Here is a 13,422-nt window from a genome sequence, read left to right as displayed (position 1 = left end):
CAGCCCAAATATCTCTTCAGCAGCCGCAGTTAGTCGCTGCTTCACCAACGATCTCAGCATTTGGACTCTAGACATGTTCACACTTTAAAAACACAACAGAGACTCTGCTGACACACACTTCTTACAGACGCCATCTTGTTCAGTGTGACGTTCGCAACAGTAAAGAGTACAGCTTCCGGTAGAGATGAGTTCATGGGCTTCAAAATACAAGTCCAGAAGTGTTACATGGAATTGCGGGCTTACTCAGAAAAACATGCAGGAGGATAAATGATGAAAATACACTTATTCGAAAGAATTACTTTTATTGAACTGTTTCCAGATGATTTTTAGTTTAGTTTATTTGATTTCACATATGCAATTTAAAAAAAAAGTAGTACATGAGCAACAGAAACATGATGGAGAGATGCAAAAAAATCCTTGGAGTGACTTTATCGAGGCACTTTCCAGTGTATACCCTAATCCATTAGTTAACTCAGTAAAATACTACAAAGTGGAAAAAGAGAAAGACAATGATAAAATCCACACGGACCATGTACATAATAACACAAAATTAAGATCGCTAAATATTAGTAGACAGTTTACACAGGGAATCCATAAGTATAACATCAGAATGATTCCATCTAGCCTTTAAAGGGGAACTAATGTTTTTTTCACCATCTAGCCTTTAAAGGGGAACTAATGTTTTTTTCAATCTGGGCCCTATTTTCCGATCTACTTTTGTCTAAATGAGTGATAGGATGTTCAATATTTGACATTTCTCCAGTACGAAGCTAGGGCTGACCTGCCTGCAACCCATGAGCGTGTGCTATATTAAATAATAGGGCACTCAGACAGCGTCAAACAACGTCAAAATACGTCCACTTAAAGTGTATTTTTTTTCACACAAATAGGCTCGGATTGTTTTTTTTTTTATTTTTTTTGTTTTTTTCTTCAACAATATCTTTATTGAATTTTCCAAATTTAGAAAACAAGACAAAACAAAAGACCGACAAAGTGACACAAATGAGACAGTGTGTTAACATACAGGTCCTTGTAGGACGGGGATATTCAATGAAACAAAAATATTAAAACCCTACATTAGGTTTTCCCCTTTACACACATATGGTCACTATAACAGTGCAAACAAAATGGGACAGAAAAAAAACACACACAAAAAAAACAGAACAACAAACAAAAAATGGCGGTTAATAGAATGCTTCTGTAAAGATATAGGATCATGAGTCCATACAAATATCATTGCCGTACAATCTAGTGAGTAAAGGATGAGGAAACAAAGTTACCCCGAGGGTGCACTTATTCTACTCCAGGTTCATTCAACAGATGAGATAGATCATTGTTTTTAGTATATTGGATAAATCGACCCCACACTTTTTGAAATGTCTCCTGTTTGTCCTTAAGAATGTAAGACATTTTTTCCAGAGGTAAGCAAGAAGATAATTCCCTAAACCAAATGGCAATACTTGGCTTACTCGTACTTTTCCATGTTTGAGCTATTGTCCTCTTTGCTTGAAAAAACATATGTTTAAAAAGATTTTTTCCTTACCTTTTACATTATGTACATCTGGGTAGAGGCCAAGTAGAAAGAGTTTGGGCTCTAGCTCTAATCTGACTGAGAGGATGTCCTGCACATTTAATCGATCCTCTTCCCGAAACTCCCCCACTCTTGGGCACTGCCATAGGCAGTGAAAAATAGTGCCCTTATTTACACTACACCTATTGCAAGTGTTCGGCATATTCACATTAAATTTGTTCAATTTTTCTGGAGTGATATACACCCTCATCAGCCAGTTATATTGTAGGAGTTTTAAGCGTGTATTACCCGTCCCTGTCTGGGCTGCTTTACATGCGCTGTGCCACTGTTCCAGTGTTAATTCCTCCTGTAGATCTGATTTCCATACATTAAACTTAGAGTCAGAAGACTCACTTGAGGAGGCTTTCAGTAAATCATAAAATTCAGAGATGATGCCTTTTCCAAAAGGATTTTTTAGAAGAGTTTTCTCCAATAGGGTCAGGGGCGGACAGGACATGTATTTATTTTGATTTGCTCTCATAAAACTCCTTAGCTGAAGGTATTTGAAAAAATGTTTGTGAGGGATATTGTATTTCCTGATCAACTCCTCGAATGTTAAGATATTCCCATTCTTACCATAAATGTCTTTTATTTGTTTTACGCTTCTATCTGCCCACATTTTAAAACCTGCATCTGCTTTTCCTGGACTGAAAAAGTTATTACCCCAGATTGGGCTGAAACAGGAAAGGGAGGGGGAATCTTTTAGATATTTCCTGACTTCTTGCCAGACTCCTGTCATGTTTTGGACTATAGGATTAGTGGAGAACTTTTTGAGTTTGTTAGGTTCATCTGAGTATAGGTAAGTGGGAAATGGGAGCTCTAGGGAGTGTGAATCAATATCCCTTCATGGTAGGGATCCATCTGTGGTGAAATAAAACATAAGCGTCCTTAGCTGGACTGACCAGTAGTACCAGAGCATATTAGGGCACTGTGGCCCTCCTCTGTCATAGGGTAAGTATAGAAGAGATAAACGAAACCTGGGGAGCTTATTGTTCCATAAGAAGTTATTGAATAGATTTTTCATTCTGGGGAAAAAGTTTGGAGGAGGTAGCAGGGGGATATTTTGAAATAAATAAAGGAGTTTGGGGAGTATGTTAATTTTGAGTATGTTGATTCTACCTATGAGAGAGACGTGGAGGCTAGACCATCTTTCAACAGTTTTAGAAATGGATGTAGTCAATGGGCTATAATTAACATTCACTATATTTTCTAGTTTAGGGGTGATTTGGATACCCAGGTAAGTAAAAGAATCCACTATTCTAAAATGGTGAGCAGAGATAGGTGGATTAGTCCTCTCCTCTGAGTTGAGAAGCATTATGGAGGATTTTGAATTATTAATTTTATAGCCTGAGATTTTGCCAAATAACTTGATTAAGTCTAGGAGGGATGGGATAGATCTGTCCAATTTTCTAAGAAAAAAATAATATCGTCAGCGTAAAGAGCTATTCGATGGTCAATTTCTCCCGTCCTTATACCTGTAATCATGTTATGCTCTCTCACAGCAATTGCGAATGGTTTGATTGCAATTATGAATAGTAGGGGGGATAGAGGACAGCCCTGTCTACAGCCTCTATTGATCATTATTGGTTTTGAAATATTGTTGTTGGTAATAATTTCTGTATAGGGATCATTGTACAAAAGTTTAACCCAGTTATAAAAACCCTCCCCCAGGCCAAAGCGTCCAATAATTTCAATTAAATAAGTCCATTCCACTCTGTCAAACGCCTTCTCAGCATCTAGTGCTAAGAAGGCTGTATCTGATGCTCCCCTCTGGTCATGCAAGATGTTCAAGACCCTTCTCACGTTGTGGAAACCCTGGCGGCCAATCACAAAGCCATTCTGGTCTTCCATTATTAGACCTGGTAATATAGACTCCAATCTTTTGGCCAAAATTTTGCAGAGTATTTTCAGGTCCGAGTTCAAAAGGCTGATCGGCCTCATGTTTTCGCACTTATCGTTGGCTTTACCGGGCTTTGGGAGTAGAGTAATCAGGGCACCCCTTAAGGAGGGAGGGAGTATCCCCTTTTGAAGAGACTCTGAAAACATTTCGAGGAGGGGTGTTCTATGTTTTGATTCAAATTTTTTATAAACTTCGATGGGTAGGCCATCTGGACCTGCTGCTTTTCCAGAATTCATGCATCTTAATGCTGCCGAGATCTCTTCCAATGTCAAGTTTGCCCCCACCGATGACCTTTCACATTCCTCTATTTGGGGGAAACTAAGTTTGTTTAGGAATGAATATGAGCTATGATCCATTAGCCCTACATTTATTTCAGAGCTGTAGAGTCTTTCATAAAAGTCTCTGAATTTGTCATTTATGGCGACAGAATCTACGATGAGTTCCTCCTTATCATTTTTAAGAATGGTGATAGACCTTTCAGTTGTCTATAAGATGTTGTCCTATACGCCATGCTAGAATTTTCCCCGTTTTTCCCCCTTGATCAAAAATGCATTGTTTCAGTTATAATAGGTTAGCAGCAGCTTTGGATGCTGTAATTTCGTTGTATTGTGCTCTCAAAAGTAATAGATCCTGATGAATCTTAGGACATGGGTTTCTGAAATAAATATCCTCCATCGTTTTAATTTTTGCCTCTAATAATAATTTTTTTGTTTGGCTTTTTTAGATTTGGAGCTTGTGAAGTTAATTATCTGGCCTTTAAGAAAGGCCTTGAATGCCTCCCATCTAGTGCTTGCAGATGTCTCATGTGTGTTAATCGTGAAGTATTCATCTATTTGTTTTCTAAGGAAACTAGTTAAATCTGGGTCCTGAAGCCATTTCTGTTGAAACTTCCATTTGGGGGGGTTGCGTTGCTGTCCTGGGTCTACGTAACCAGGTTATTTGTAGCATGGTCCGAGATTAAAATGCTGTCATAATTGCAGTCCTTAATTTTACATGCTAAACTAGCAGAGATTAGAAAGTAATCTATACGTGAGTACGAGTTATGAGTCCCAGAAAAACACAAATACACTGCCACATCAGGGTTTCTGTCTCTCCAGATGTCTCTCAGATTTAGTTCCTTCATGAATTGATGTATAATTGTTCTACTTTTGGTATGGGTTGCATCTAAATGTGTTGAACTGTCTTTATTGGGGTCAAGTGTACAGTTAAAGTCTCCTGCAATAATGTAATGCCCGTTACATATTGACAAAGTAACGAACAAATTGCTGAAAAAGTTTGGGTCGTCCTGATTTGGAGCATATATATTAACCAAATTGAGACATTCAGTGAAAAGAGTACCCTGGATTATCAGAAATCTGCCCGTTTTATCTGATATTACCTTTGTGACATTCAGTGGAATGGACCCATGCACAAGTGTCATGACTCCTCTTGCCTGGGTAGTGAAAGGTGCTGAATACACGGCCCCGCACCACCTCCTCTTGATCTTTAAATCATTCCTCACTGCCAGATGCGTTTCTTGAAGAAAAATTATTTTAGACTGTATATCTTGTAGTCCCCGCTTTACCTGTTTTACTTTTTTAAGTTTTTGCATCCCTCTGCAGTTCCATGATGTAAATTTAATTTCTAACCCACTGGACATAGCAGTTAATACACCGGGCACCTTCTCTCCTTCTCTCGTATCCTATTACTGGATCTTGCTAACTCAGCCATTCTGGATGTCACTAACTCGGCTTCTTCTCCGGAGCCTTTGTGCTCCACTGTCTCTCAGGTTAACTCATATCGCAGCGGTGCCTGGACAGCGTGACGTGTGTGGTTGTGCTGCTGCCGTGGTCNCATCTCTCTCTCTCTCTCTCTGTCTCATTGTGTATTACGGATTACTGTTAATTTATCATGTTGATCTGTTCTGTACGACATCTATTGCACGTCTGTCCGTCCTGGAAGAGGGATCCCTCCTCAGTTGCTCTTCCTGAGGTTTCTACCGTTTTTTTTCCCCCGTTAAAGGTTTTTTTGGGGGGAGTTTTTCCTTATTCGCTGTGAGGGTCCAAAGGACAGAGGTATGTCGTATGCTGTAAAGCCCTGTGAGGCAAATTGTGATTTGTGATATTGGGCTTTATAAATAAAATTGATTGATTGATTGATTAAACTTGGGATGGATTACTCATGATATAGTGTAAAAGGATACCTTTAACCCACCAAAACAACAGTATGAAAGAACATCTTGAACACCAAACAAAGACCCGGTATCCCAACACCCAGGTCACTCCAGTAGACTTAGCGACCATTCCACACCGCGTGAGAAAGTCAAGCTTTGCTAACCGCTCCATCTCTAACGTAGTCTCTCCCTCTGTTTGTATAATAGAAAAATAAAACTAAACTCTAATGCCTATTGTAAATTTGTGAAAGGAACTAAGTGTAATAACCAAGTCACCCCAGAAATGACATTATGTATGACTTTCATTGCTTTTGCTTTACTGTGTAAAAATATAAAAAATGCTTATTATACTGTAAATTGTTCTGCCAGAAGTTAAAGTAAAAACTAAGTATAGCATAGGTTGCCTCCTGGGCAAAAGAGTCCAGGTGTAGGCTGAACTGCTTACACAGTGTTAAATCAATCTCTTATGAACTGCATGAATTATGCTTTTGAGCATTTATAAAGTGATTACATATAAGCAGTTAACTATACCCAAACAGGGCGTCTCATGATGGAAAGAACTTTAAACCATACATATTATCGGCTGTGCCAACCCCCAGTTGAAGTTAGCTTTCAGTGTAAAGACAAATCAAGTGCCATTTCTTATCAAAACAGTGCAATCTAGTGCAAAAGTTGCCAAAAATAGCTTTGGTAAGAGAAATGTTTTTGATAACGTTACCTGACTTCCCATCTTCTATTCATATTAGCACCGGTTGTTGGCAATAGCCAAGTTATTACGCTAGTTAGCTGATCAATTAGTCAGAGTTACTCAGCCTGTCTTTCTTCCTCTTGAATGCTTTTTATGAAGTCCTCCACATCCGCTGGCTTATCGAAAGTGCGTGTGTTGCCCTTGTAGGTCAGCAGTAACTTTGCAGGGAATCGTATTCCGTTCCTTATTCCCATGTTACGGAGCTTCTGTCTCACGGAGTCGAAAGCCTTATGCTTCTTATGCATCCTGGCTGCCAGGTCAGGATAAAACCGTATTGCTCTGTCCTCGTAGAATATCTCCTTTTTGTTCTGAAGCTCCTTCAGGACCATCACTTTGTCTCTGTAATTAAAGTTCTTGGAGGTGCGGCCGGGTCTTTTCTCGGTCTGACTCGATGAACCCTTTCAATGGTTAGCTTCGTACTTAGGGAAGTTATGCCCAGAGCCTCCGGGATCAAAGCCTCGAGGAAAGAGCAGGCATCATTGCCCTCCGTGCCCTCTGGGAGGTTTACAAGCCTAAGTTTGGTCTTCTGGATCTTGCTTCAAGGTCGTCGATCTTGTCCTCCATTTCTTTGTTTTTATTTTCGAGGCTACGGACCTTTGCTACTGGGCTAATGACGGTGTCCTCTGCCTCGGAGATGCGAGTCTCTGCGCCCTGAACTCGTTCCAAGCATTCACCGACTTCTTTCCTCATACCTTCAATTGCCGTCAATCCTCCATCAAATCTGCTGCAGAAGTCAGTTTTTAAATCTTTGATGGCTTCAAGAATTGGCTGGGGGTTGGCACTCTCATCTGTCATCTCACTAGCTTCCTCCGCCATTGCACTAGCATTAGCTGTAGCGTCTCCAATCGGTTTGGCCGGAGTGAATTCAATTTTAGATTGAGAGGATTTGCCACGGCCTTTACCCTGCTTGCCAAGCGTAGACGTAGTCTCCGGATGACATCATATGCTTACATGGATATTGATGACGTCTTCGCAGACTGAATCACCGTGACTTTGATCTAAACCTTCCAGGTAGAAACTGCAAACTATTGTGAATTGTAGAGATATGTGAATTCAGCAAACCTGTTTATTTCTGTTATTTTCAGCCATGACTGAAACATTTAAAGATGTATAGTTTAACACCATGGTTCAGACTGTCTCACCTGTCTGCTGTGCTTTTTTTATGTCCTGAGTTGCTTTATTACTTCCCTTGCTTTCACTCGCCTCTGCAGCAGCTGCTCTTCTCATCCATCGATCAGATCAGCTCTGATTGGAGCTCTTGATCAGTTATCCACCCCATGACTCATACTACTGCTGCTAAGGAAAAACACAACAAATGTATGAGATCTCATGTGGGAACTCCAGAACTTGACTTCGACCAAATCTCTTCCCACACTCAGAGCAGCTAAATGGTTTCTAACCTGTATGAGATCTCATGTGTATCTTCAGGTATTGCCTGTAACCAAATATTTTCCCTACACTCAGCAGCTAAATGGTTTCTCTCTTGTATGAGATCTCATGTGTACCTTCAGACCTCCAATCTTACTACATTTTTTTCCCCACACTTAGTGCAACTAAATGGTTTATCTCCTACATGAGTTCTCATGTGTACCCGAAGAGTTTGCATGTAACCGGATGTTTTCCCACATTCAAATCACCTAAATGGTTTCTTTCCTGAATGAGATCTCATGTGCTCCTTTAGAACTCCACTACGACCAAATGTTTTCCCACACTCAGAGCAGCAAAATCGTTTCTCACCAACAACCAAATCACTGACAGAGACTTGATCATTTTTCAGAGAGTTTGAACCTGACTGAGGTTCTCTGGTCTCCGTCCAATCATCACTGTCATCAGTCTCAGGTTGTAAATGTGTATCTGGATCTGAGTTCCTGGCTGGTTCTGCTCCTCCACAGTCCTCTCCCTCTGCTTCTGTTTCCATCTGTTCAGTGTGTCTTTGATGAAGCTGTGAGGACTGAGGTTTCTCTTCATCATCTTCACTCTTCACAGGGACAGGAGTGGATGTGAACTTGGTGATATCATCCTCCTCCAGCCCTTGAAGCTGCTCTCCCTCCTGACTGATCCAGAGTTCCTCCTGTTCCTCTTTAATGTGTGGAGGCTCTGGGTCCTCCTGGTCCACACTGGAGCTCCACTCCTGCTGCTCAGGGGGAACCTCTTCTTTAACCACCAACAGCTGCTGGATGTCCGCAGGAAACACACAGACACACATACACACACAGCTCAAAAACTGCACAGTGTTCACTCAGCTGTGTGTGTAACTTTCATAGCAGTCATTAATAGTGCTGCACGATTTGATAAAAATGTGCGATTGCGATTACAATATCTTCTAACCGCTTCATCCTCTTGAGGGTCGCGGGGGGGCTGGAGCCTATCCCAGCTGACATCGGGCGAGAGGCAGGGTACACCCTGGACAGGTTGCCAGACTATCGCAGGGCTGACACATAGAGACAAACAACCATTCACACCTATGGACAATTTAGAGTCCCCAACCTGCATGTCTTTGGACTGTGGGAGGAAGCCGGAGTGCCCGGAGAGAACATGCAAACTCCACACAGAAGGGCTCCCACACCCGGGATCGAACCGGCAACCCTCTTGCTGTGAGGCGAGAGTGCTAACCACCATACCACCGTGCCGCCTCGCGATTACAATATAATTAAAAAAATGGTATCATTAGTCTTCTTGCTTGATTCAGTGTTTCCCCTACATGATATCAGGGGGGGCACTGACCTGACCTGACATAGTTTTTGTCATGGACAGTGTTAATAACCATCAACAGACAGAACATAGTCAAACACGCTGCTCACACAGCAGCGCAGCACGGAACTGTACACACAGCGGAGCGAGACTGTGTTGCGTTCAGGCGTTGTCTCGTAAATGACAAATTCCAGCACGCCATAGCACAACACAGCAGCATGTCAAGTGGGACGAACCCGAGCAAAGTTGCTCAGTTTTTCATTTGTTATTATATAGTTTGTTATGGAGTCTGTGATTTCCCTGTGACACTTACAAATGTTTGCGTAACTGTGCTTGGATGTTGTTGTATGAGGCTCTGGGGGCGTTCAGTTGTCTCCTTGTCTTTCACGTTACTCGGCTTGGCTTTCTCTCGCATGCATTCTTCCTACTTTCCCCTGTGCTGTCTCGAGTGCTGATATAGATTGGTCGTGTTGCCGCGGGACGTGGCGACTTTAACTTTTAAACTTTTTCACAGCACGTCTTTCTGCTCAACGTCACCGTACCTGAATCCAAAGTATCGCCATATAATAGACGTGGCGTTTTTTTCGCCACCAGCTCAGCCTGTTCATGGTTGTGCTCATGCTCTTCTTTAGCGTCTATATTGGTCACTGCTGCACGCCGGGTGGTCACCTGACCATACGTGCTGCACACACCAGGATAGCTTATGGGCGTAATGTCAACAAAGTCCACACACACTACAGGAGAGGCAGTCATGTTCACAGGCACACACCTTAACATTTATTTACATTAAATCGCAAATCGCAGCCTTTTGTGCAGTTATGTAATCGTACAGCCTGACATCACGATTGCGATTAGATTAATCATGCAGCACTAGTCATTAACATGTACTGTTACTCTTGTCATGTCTGGAGGCTACAGTGTGGCTCTTTATTTGCTCAGGCTTAAGTGAACAATGTGAGAATGATTGTCCATAGGATGGGAGAGTTTGCCGTGAGTCAGTTTGATTACTGGCAGCCTGAGTAAATAAAATGCCGGTAATGGCACAGTATGCGCTGCCTTACAAAACAACACAATGTAGATAACATTATGGACCATCGTTCTTTCAAACAGCCCAAATATTTTTTCAGCAGCTGCAGTTAGTCGCTGCTTCACCAACGATCTCAGTATTTGGACTTTAGACATGTTCACACTTCAGAACAACAAAGAGACTCTGCTAACACACCTTTCTACCAGATGCCATCTTGTTCAAACAGTGAGATGTTGCCAACAGTAAAGAGTACAGCTTCCGGTAAAGATGAGCTCATGGGCTTCAAAAAAAAGTCCAAAAGTGTTACATGGAATTGCGGGCTTACACACTCAGGAGGATAAATGATGAAAATACACTTATTCGAAATAATGACTTTTATTGAACTGTTCCAGTTGATTTTTAGTTTAGTTCATTTGATTTTATATATGCAGAAAAAAAAAGTAGTTCATGTAGTACACACGCGTTTTATTAAATCGAGTATGCATTTCATCAAAACATGCGTGCCTGGCTGTCACTCCCACGAACTGCAGCAAGAGGACAGATTACATCTGTTTACACGAAGAGACAGTGGAATGTGACTGCTGTGACGACCCCTCCGCTCCACTAGTTGTCCCTGCCTTTAGCTGCTGTTCTTTCTCTTGAAGGACTCCGCAAGGCGGAGGGTCATCAGCCCGGTGAGCAACACCTGGGCCCGGTGTGTGTCTCTGTCAAAAGCTCCCTCCTGCCTGTCTGTCTTCAGTCTCTCTCTGGTCTGATCGGAGCATGGGCACAGCTGCTGCTGCTGTTTTCTTCTTTTGTTTGCTCCATACGTTTCCACACATCCACACATGCTTACACTACTGACTACTTAAGAGCTACAAATGTGACGTCTTAAAACGGACGTTGACTTAGACGTTTTGGCCCATTCGGTGTTCCATAGTACATGGCCGTAGTAAGTCACGCTTGTGCTGTCACGCCATCTTGTTCAAACAGTGTGACGTTCGCAGCAGCAAAGAGTACAGATTCTGGAAGAGATGAGTTCATGATAATAAATCGCATATGCATTTTAATAAAACACATGTGCGTTTTATATAAAGTGTGCAAATTATAAAGCACATGCGCATTTTTAAAAAAAAAAATAACAGATGCATGTCACCTCCTGGTCTCCATTGGAACATGATGGAGACTTTCAAGACCTAACCATGCTGTCAGACAGCCCTTTACTGATGCAGTTACATGATGCTCTCCTAAAAGCAACCAGACTCCACTGACAGAATCAGTAATTTTACCTCACAGCACACAATGAGTCGCTGGTCTTCAGCTGCCCTTCGATTGGACAGTTAGTTTGTGTTGTTGTGTGACTTTTGGAACCGACCTAACCATGCCAGTTCTCTTGACTGCTTCTCCAAACTGGGAGAGTAAAACTGATAACACACAATTCCAAATGAAGGCTGAGTCATGAAGATCACTCAGCGATGTTTACATTTTTTTTTTTTTAAATAAATTTACAAAAATGTCTGAAAAAATGTTTTCACTTACTCATATTGGATATTTTGTGCAGATTCTTCTATCTTCTAAACTATGCTCACATCAGTTTTAGAATTTAGCAGTCAGAGTAGCTCTCCTGCTCTGGATCCAAGTACAGGAAAGAGCCACAGTGCTGGATGCCCTGGCCCTGAAAAGCAGCAAAAGTCCAGTCACCACCGGACAACAGGTTTTGACCCAGCTTGGCTGTCAGAGGGGAAATACTCCCCCTGGCTGTACAAGACTGATCTTGCTAAGAAAGTAAGTAAGTAAATACATACATTTAAAAACATATAAAACATAAATGTTTGGGTCTGTGTCAGTCATTTTTCTTTTTAAAATATTATTCCAAATACATTTTTTTTTTCTCAGACTGAACAGCTGCATCACTTTTTCCCTCATGAACTTTCATGTGTGCATGTAAATATCCATTTTGTGTAAATGATTCCCCACACTCAGAGCAGCTAAATGGTTTCTGTCCTGTATGAGTTCTCATGTGTTTCTTCAAACCTCCACTGTAACCAAATCTTTTCCCACACTTGGAGCAGCTAAATGGTTTCTCTCCTGTATGAGATCTCATGTGTTCCTTCAGATGTGCACTTTGACCATATGTTTTCCCACACTCAGAACAGCAAAATGGTTTCTCTCCTGTATGAGTTCTCATGTGTGTCTTCAGAGCTCCACTGGAACCTAATCTTTTCCCACACTCGGAGCAGCTAAATGGTTTCTCTCCTGTATGAGTTCTCATGTGTACCTTCAGATTTTCATTTTGACCACATGTTTTCCCACACACAGAACAGCTAAATGGTTTCTCTCCTGTATGAGTTCTCATGTGTACCTTCAGATGTTCATTTCGACCATATTTTTTCCCACACTCAGAACAGCTAAATGGTTTCTCTCCTGTATGAGTTCTCATGTGTACCTTCAGATGTTGACTTCGACCATATGTTTTCCCACACTCAGAACAGCTAAATGGTTTCTCTCCTGTATGAAATCTCATGTGTACCTTCAGATGTTGACTTTGACCATATGTTTTCCCACACTCAGAACAGCAAAATGGTTTCTCTCCTGAATGACATCTCATGTGTCTCTTCAGATCTCCATTGTAACCAAATCTTTTCCCACACTCAGAACAGCTATATGGTTTCTCACAAACAATCAAATCACTGACAGGGACTTCATCATTTTTCAGACAGTTTAAACCTGACTGAGGTTCTCTGGTCTCCTTCCAATCATCACTGTCATCAGTCTCTGGTTCAGAAGACTCTCCAATGTTGTCTTCAGCCTCAGGTTGTAAATGTGAATCTGGATCTGAGTTCCTGGCTGGTTCTGCTCCTCTACAGTCCTCTCCCTCTGCTTCTGTTTCCATCTGTTCAGTGTGTCTTTGATGAAGCTGTGAGGACTGAGGTTTGTCTTCATCATCTTCACTCTTCACAGGGACAGGAGAGGATGTGAACTTGGTGATATCATCCTCCTCCAGCCCTTGAAGCTGCTCTCCCTCCTGACTGATCCAGAGTTCCACCGACAGCTGCTGGACGTCTGCAGGAAACAGTACACACACACACACACACACACACGTTACAGAGAAATGTTGCTGTTCATTCACATCACAGCTCAAAAACTCCTTACTGAACTCCTACAGATCTCTGAGCATCAAACAGCTTCACAGTGTTCACTCAGCTGTGTCAGAGTGAGTGAGGTTGAAGTGAGCTTTAATTTCATAGCAATCATTAACATGTACTGTTACTCTTGTCATGTCTGGAGGGTACAGTGTGGCTCTTTATTTGCTCAAACTAAAGTGAATTATGTGAGAATGATTGTCCATAGGATG

General features: G+C 41.7%; 1 pseudogene; it reads right to left on the bottom strand.

Annotated features, from left to right (window-relative positions):
- The window catches only part of LOC126403880 (zinc finger protein 721-like), an 84,257-nt pseudogene that overhangs the window by 10,341 nt on the left and 60,494 nt on the right, over positions 1–13,422 (bottom strand).

Source organism: Epinephelus moara, chromosome 17 (genome assembly GCF_006386435.1).
Source record: "Epinephelus moara isolate mb chromosome 17, YSFRI_EMoa_1.0, whole genome shotgun sequence".
Taxonomy (NCBI): Eukaryota; Metazoa; Chordata; class Actinopteri; order Perciformes; family Serranidae; genus Epinephelus; species Epinephelus moara.
Note: the sequence above shows the minus strand (reverse complement) of the source record. Positions and strands in the feature narration are given on the sequence as shown.